This window comes from Palaemon carinicauda, chromosome 16 (genome assembly GCF_036898095.1).
Source record: "Palaemon carinicauda isolate YSFRI2023 chromosome 16, ASM3689809v2, whole genome shotgun sequence".
NCBI lineage: Eukaryota > Metazoa > Arthropoda > Malacostraca > Decapoda > Palaemonidae > Palaemon > Palaemon carinicauda.
Window position 1 is genome coordinate 82181265 of NC_090740.1, and position 7589 is coordinate 82188853.

General features: G+C 35.0%; 1 pseudogene; it reads right to left on the reverse strand.

Moving 5' to 3' along the window:
• Nucleotides 1-5975: 5975 nt before the first annotated feature.
• The window catches only part of LOC137655390 (uncharacterized), a 1959-nt pseudogene continuing 345 nt past the window's right edge, over nt 5976-7589 (reverse strand).

The following is a 7589-nucleotide window of genomic DNA, read 5'->3' on the forward strand; positions in this document are numbered from 1 at the left end:
TCGATCAACTGCTCAACCCCAAAACTAGATTTAGTAGTAATACGATGATGATATTTTAACCCTTTTGGGATAACAACTGGGAATATTCTAAGGACTTCTTCAATTAGTTATATTTCCAATCCCATAGTACATAATAATAAACAAATGAGAAGTGAGATAGAGTAAATATAGTAATGTTGTACCATGTGATATGTTTCTTAGAAGATTTTATCTGTAATATATCTCTCAAAGATACATTACCATCCACAAAGATAACTAATAAACCAATATCATACATACGGGAACAAGAAGAAACATTCAAAACTGAACAAAACTACCATATAAACAAGGGAAATATTTGAGCTTCTAACATAAATCGTCAAGTTTCTAAACTCGAGAGCCGAAGGGATGGCGCTAATTAAACCTAAGTAATACATAAGACGCATAGTGTAGAGTTTACAAAGTTCCCTATTAAGAATCTGATAAGGTATGTGTGTATATATATATGTATATATATATATATATATATATATATATATATATATATATATATATATATATATATATATATGTATATATATAAATACACACACACACACACATATATATATATATATATATATATATATATATATATATATATATATATATATATATATATATATATATATATATATATATATATATATATATATATATATATATAAATCTTAATAACTTTGGGATGCTAACTCACATTGGGAAGCTCTGATGTTGTAAATAAAGGATGGAGGGATATCTGACTTTGATATGCTTATCCATGGAAAAGGAAGATTTCGGAATTAGGCCTCATAAAATTGGTACTACATGAACTTATCGGATGAGCATTGCAAGCCAAATATCAATGGAAAAAAACGTACTTACAGTAATGTCGATATCAATAGAATAATCATGAACGGTTGACCTCAAATATTGCTTTTGAGAATATAAAGCTAGGCTGACACTTGCACGACTTTTGGCCACGATTTTGTCACTAACTGGCAGGCTCCCGCAATGTTCACGACTAATTATCGCATGTTTCACGATCAGTTCACGACGAGCTCATGAATAGTTCACGAATGTGTGCCAATCAAGCTAGGCTGATAATTGCAAGATTCTGAAGTACGCCTTGGGCCGACTCGAGTCGTGCAAGTGTGCAAACTGCTCGTAAACTGGCGTGAAGTGTGCTTAAACCTGTCGTGACTGCATGCCATGTCGGGACCAGAATTTTGAAATGCTGAAAATTTTGGTCACGACAAAATTTTGCGACAGGGTCGTGAACTATGGGTAAACTGTGCGCAAACTATGCGTGAACTCGTCGTGCCAGTTCATGTCAATGTGGACACTGAAGTATCGCATTCGTAAACTATTCATGAACTTGTTGTGAACTCATCATGAACTATGCTTGAACTAGTCGTGAACAATGCGTGAGCCTCCCAGTTCGTTCCCCAAATTGGCACGACTTGCCACAACAAAATGGTGGCCAAAAGTCGTGCAAATTTCAGCCTAGCTTCAGTGTCCACATTGACACGAACTAATACGAACGAGTTCACGCACACTTCACGCTATATACTGTAAGAATGAGAAGAATGACTGTAGGAGAAACTATATTCAGATAATCTTTTGCAAAGAGTGATTACAAACTTCTTTCGCAAACATGGTTAATAAAAAGATACATACACACATATACACACACACATACACACACACACACACACACACGCATATATATATATATATATATATATATATATATATATATATATATATACATATATATATATATATATATATATATATATATATATATATATATATATATATATATATATATATATATATATATATATATATATATATATATATATATATATATATATATATATGTATATGTATATTCATATATATATATATATATATATATATATATATATATATATATATATATATATATATATATATATATATATATATATATATATATATATATATATATATAAATAAATGCAAACACACACACGCACTATATATATATATATATATATATATATATATATATATATATATATATATATATATATATATATATATATATATATATATATATATATATATATATATATATATATATATATATTTCTACCTCATACTTGGGATCGAACGCTAACCCCTTCTAATGAAAGGCCAGGTCGAAACCAACCATTTCACGAGAGCTCATAAAAGAAACTGGAACCTGACGCTACCAGCTGTCCGAGGATTTACCTGGCGAGACATCAGTCTCTTACCAGCGAGTTTTACCCAATTTCCCGGGCCACCACGTGACACAATTGGTAGTAATTCATTCAAATTACCCCTAATGAGTCAATATGGATAAATATCAACACAACATCGTGTTCAAATGGAAATAAATTTCTACCTCATACTTGGGATCGAACGCTAACCCCTTCTAATGAAAGGCCAGGTCGAAACCAACCATGTCATGAGAGCCCATAAAAGAAACTGGAACCTGACGCTACCAGCTGTCCGAGGATTTACCTGGCGAGACATCAGTCTCTTACCAGCGAGTTTTACCCAATTTCCCGGGCCACCACGTGACACAATTGGTAGTAATTCATTCAAATTACCCCTAATGAGTCAATATGGATAAATATCAACACAACATCGTGTTCAAATGGAAATAAATTTCTACCTCATACTTGGGATCGAACGCTAACCCCTTCTAATGAAAGGCCAGGTCGAAACCAACCATGTCATGAGAGCCCATAAAAGAAACTGGAACCTGACGCTACCAGCTGTCCGAGGATTTACCTGGCGAGCCATCAGTCTCTTACCAGCGAGTTTTACCCAATTTCCCGGGCCACCACGTGACACAATTGGTAGTAATTCATTCAAATTACCCCTAATGAATCAATATGGATAAATATCAACACAACATCGTGTTCAAATAGAAATAAATTTCTACCTCATACTTGGGATCGAACGCTAACCCCTTCTAATAAAAGGACAGGTCGAAACCAAGTATGAGGTAGAAATTTATTTCTATTAGCGTTCGATCCCAAGTATGAGGTAGAAATCTATTTCTATTTGAACACGATGTTGTGTTGATATTTATCCATATTGACTCATTAGGGGTAATTTGAATGAATTACTACCAATTGTGTCACGTGGTGGCTCGGGAAATTGGGTAAAACTCGCTGGTAAGAGACTGATGTCTCGCCAGGTAAATCCTCGGACAGCTGGTAGCGTCAGGTTCCAGTTTCTTTTATGGGCTCTCGTGACATGGTTGGTTTCGACCTGGCCTTTCATTAGAAGGGGTTAGCGTTCGATCCCAAGTATGAGGTAGAAATTTATTTCTATTTGAACACGATGTCGTGTTGATATTTATCCATATTGACTCATTAGGGGTAATTTGAATGAATTACTACCAATTTTGTCACGTGGTGGCCCGGGAAATTGGGTAAAACTCGCTGGTAAGAGACTGATGTCTCGCCAGGTAAATCCTCGGACAGCTGGTAGCGCCAGGTTCCAGTTTCTTTTATGGGCTCTCGTGACATGGTTGCTTTCGACATGGCCTTTCATTAGAAGGGGTTAGCGTTCGATCCCAAGTATGAGGTAGAAATTTATTTCTATTTGAACACGATGTTTTGTTGATATTTATCCATATTGACTCATTAGGGGTAATTTGAATGAATTATTACCAATTGTGTCACGTGGTGGCCCGGGAAATTGGGTAAAACTCGCTGGTAAGAGACTGATGTCTCGCCAGGTAAATCCTCGGACAGCTGGTAGCGTCAGGTTCAAGTTTCTTTTATGGGTTCTCGTGACATGGTTGGTTTCGACCTGGCCTTCCATTAGAAGGGGTTAGCGTTCGATCCCAAGTATGGGGTAGAAATTTATTTCTATTTGAACACGATGTTGTGTTGATATTTATCCATATATATATATATATATATATATATATATATATATATATATATATATATATATATATATATATATATATATATATATATATATATATATATATATATATATATATATATAGTAAAATGGGCCAAGAAAAACTCAAAGCAAGAAACTGTAGTTCTCTCATCTATCTGGTTTATATTTTAACCGAAACGTTTTCATCTCTTTTAGTATACAATGTTGATTATTTCATACCCTACATTTCAGCCTAGGACATTTACAGAATCCCTTTTTTTTTAAATTTTGGTTATTAATTTTTGCCCAAAACTGGAGGTAAAAAAAATCATGTTGGGGAAATAACTTATCATGTTTATGTTTGGCTAAAGAAAATTTTTCTTCAGAAACTTAAATGCATATTTTCAAACTTACTGTAATATTACCCTATAAGAAAACGTTCAGGACTAAAAAAGACAAAAAGATCATTTGTGTAATGGTTTAAAAAAATGAAAAAACGAATTATTGGTCCTAATTTTTTTTTCCAAGAAACTACAATGCAACATTATATATATGCATACTATATATCCACTTTCAAATCTTTCTCTATCTTCTTTAATGGAGCATATGCCATGTCTTCAGGAAATCTAAGAAGACCCTTCGTTATCGTGTGTTCTTCAGCCCCATAGAAGATATTATTATTATTATTATTATTATTATTATTATTATTATTATTATTATTATTATTATTATTATTATTATCATTATTACTTGCTAAGCTGCAACCCTAGTTGGGAAAGCAGAATGCTATAAGCCAAGGGGCCCCAACAGGGAAAATAGCCCAGTCTGGAAAGGAGAGAAAGGAAAAATAAAATATTTTGAGAACAGTAACAACATTAAAATTGATAATTCCTAAATAAACTATAAAATCTTAAAAAAAAAACAAAGGAAAATAAATTAGATAGAAAAGTGTGCCCGTGTGTACCCTCGAGCAAGAGAACTCTAACCCAAGAGAGTGGAAGACCATCGTAGAGAGGTTTTGGCACTACCCAAGACTAGAGAACGATGGTTTGATTTTGGAGTGTCCTTCTCCTAAAAGAGATGCTTGCCATAGCTAAAGAGTCTCTTCTACCCTTACCAAGAGGAAAGGAGCCACTGAACAATTACAGTGCAGTAGTTAACCCCTTGGGTGAGAGAGGAATTGTCTGGTAATCTTAGTGTTGTCAGATGTATGAGGACAGAGGAGAATCTCTAAAGAATAAGCCAAACTACTTGGTATATGTGTAGGTAAAGAGGAAGTGAACTGTAACCAGAGAAAAGCATCCAATGTAGTACTGTCTGGCCAGTAAAAGGACCCAATAACTCTCTAGTGGTAGTATCTTGACGGGTGGCTGGTGCCTTGGTCAACATACTACCTAGAATGTTGCATCAACAATGCCTATGTTCTTCTTGTCCTCGTTCCTCTCAATTAAGGTCCATTCCCTTGGGTTACTGGAAATGCTCTTCTTTTGTAGATAATCCATTTTAGATTTTGTTACAGGGCTCCCATCATCGTCTGCAGAAATTTTAAGTATTTTCTCCCAAAATCGATCATGCAGGGTTCAGTTTAGTATACTTCATAGTACCTGCCTACAAAATTGTCTGAAATAGCAGGAATCTCAGTTTCAGTTGGAGCTGGTACATCTTCATCTTCATATTCCATGCCACTTTCCTCTCTGTCAACAGAAAAACTAATATCATCAGCAAAATCACTTTCCAATGCAAATTCGTCTTCTATTGTACTATCAGAAAGTGGTTCAGGTTCTCTTTTCTTTCTCTGGTTTGACTTGATATTAGTTATTTTTCTTTTCTGTATCTGATGATATGTAAGCTCCTTATTGCATGCTTTCTGTGTTAGGATTTGGCTGTGCATATCTACTTTTCTTTTCGGGAGAGGATATGATCCGTTGCGTCCTCTGGATTGCATAACCTCTTCCAGTGAAGTTTACTTTTCCCTTGCTACTAAAAGAATGTTGAATTTCATTTTTGACGGAGCTCTTGCTTGAATATCACTGACAAGATCCTTCCAGGTTAGATATTTAGCATTGGGGGATTCCGTTGAATGTCCTTCTTAACATCTTTAAAAAATGAGTGCATCCTGGTGATCCATTTTGAATTGTAGATGGTCTGTCGGGAAGGCATTTGTCTACTTCTGTTCCTGGTACTAGTATAGGTGCTGTGTCTGGGTTTATGAAAGTAGAAGTTTGTGAAGCATCCTCCTCATTCAATGATGATGCTATCAATTGTGAGTCACTGTGGCATCCTTCAATATCTTCTGCAGCATCAAATAACATCCCTTGGACACCGCTTGTCAAGCCATGTTTTTAAAGTTTTAAGTTTTATGGGACATAGACGACCTTTATCACACTTTTCTGAATTCAACGGATATATTCCAAGAGCATTAACACCTGCCTTTACATTCTAGGTTGAAAGTTCCCGCTTCCAAACACTGCATAAAATATTCACGAATCCTCTTTTTTGAAATGGTACGCCTGCTCCTGTCTTATGCACATGCTGCATTAGAGCTAAGTCATATAAAGTTTTTGATGGGGAAAAGTAAGCTGTAAAATATGCAGGAAGATTAATGATACTGATATTTTCTTGATTTGCTATTTCTATTGTTTGTAGCGAGTTATGGCTCAGATGCCAATCTAAAATCAGGACAAGAGGACGAGTTACTTTTGTTTTTTCAACAAAACCTTTAAAGAAGTCCTCAAAAATCATACGAGTCATCCATCCGGACTCTGATACAGCATATTGAGTTTCTGCCAATGCTGTAGTTCCAACCCATGAGGTCTGCACATTTTTACTCCTGAACACGATTGAAGGATCCAGTGCTGATCCATCAGTACAACATTTGGCCAAAACTTATATTTTCACGACCTGATCCAGTAGTTACACGTACAGTCTAGTTCCCCTCAGTGCCAATCATTTTTGTTTTCGATGGGTCAAGAGGAAAGCCAGTTTAATCAAGGTTCCTTATACACTCGGAAAGATCTGATATTTGAAGTCTCTCCATTTCATTCTCCAGGAGCTCATAAAATCCATATATAACATAAAGATCACTTTTCACACTTTTTACAGCAAGTTGCATCATACCTCCAGTCTTTAGAGTCATGTTGTGTCTATGCATAAATGACTTCGCCCATTCATAGCTTGGTAGGCTATCTTTGAAGATAATTTTTATTCCATTCGCGAGCAAATGATCTTGAACAATGTGTCGAAATTCCAGTGGTGTTGGTCCTACTCCCATTTTCTCCATCCTCCTGACCATATGTGCAATGTTTTCCTCTAGATCAGCTGAAAGCTGCGTCTTCTTTCCCTGTAATAAAGATGAAATTTAATTCATTACCATCATATTGTTTCTTAATTTTAAAACTCATATATGATTTCAGCATAACTCTCTTGTATAAATATGGATATCATCTTGGAAGCAAACATTAGTCTTTTTGCTACTCTGTATTTGCCAGGTGATTTTTTTTTTTGTTTCATTCATCATGATTAACTGAATACTTATATATCACTATCTTCAAGTAAAAATACTTTTAGAGCTACAAAATTATCTCTCTCTCTCTCTCTCTCTCTCTCTCTCTCTCTCTCTCTCTCTCTCTCTCTCTCTCTCTCACACACACACACACACACACACACTTAGA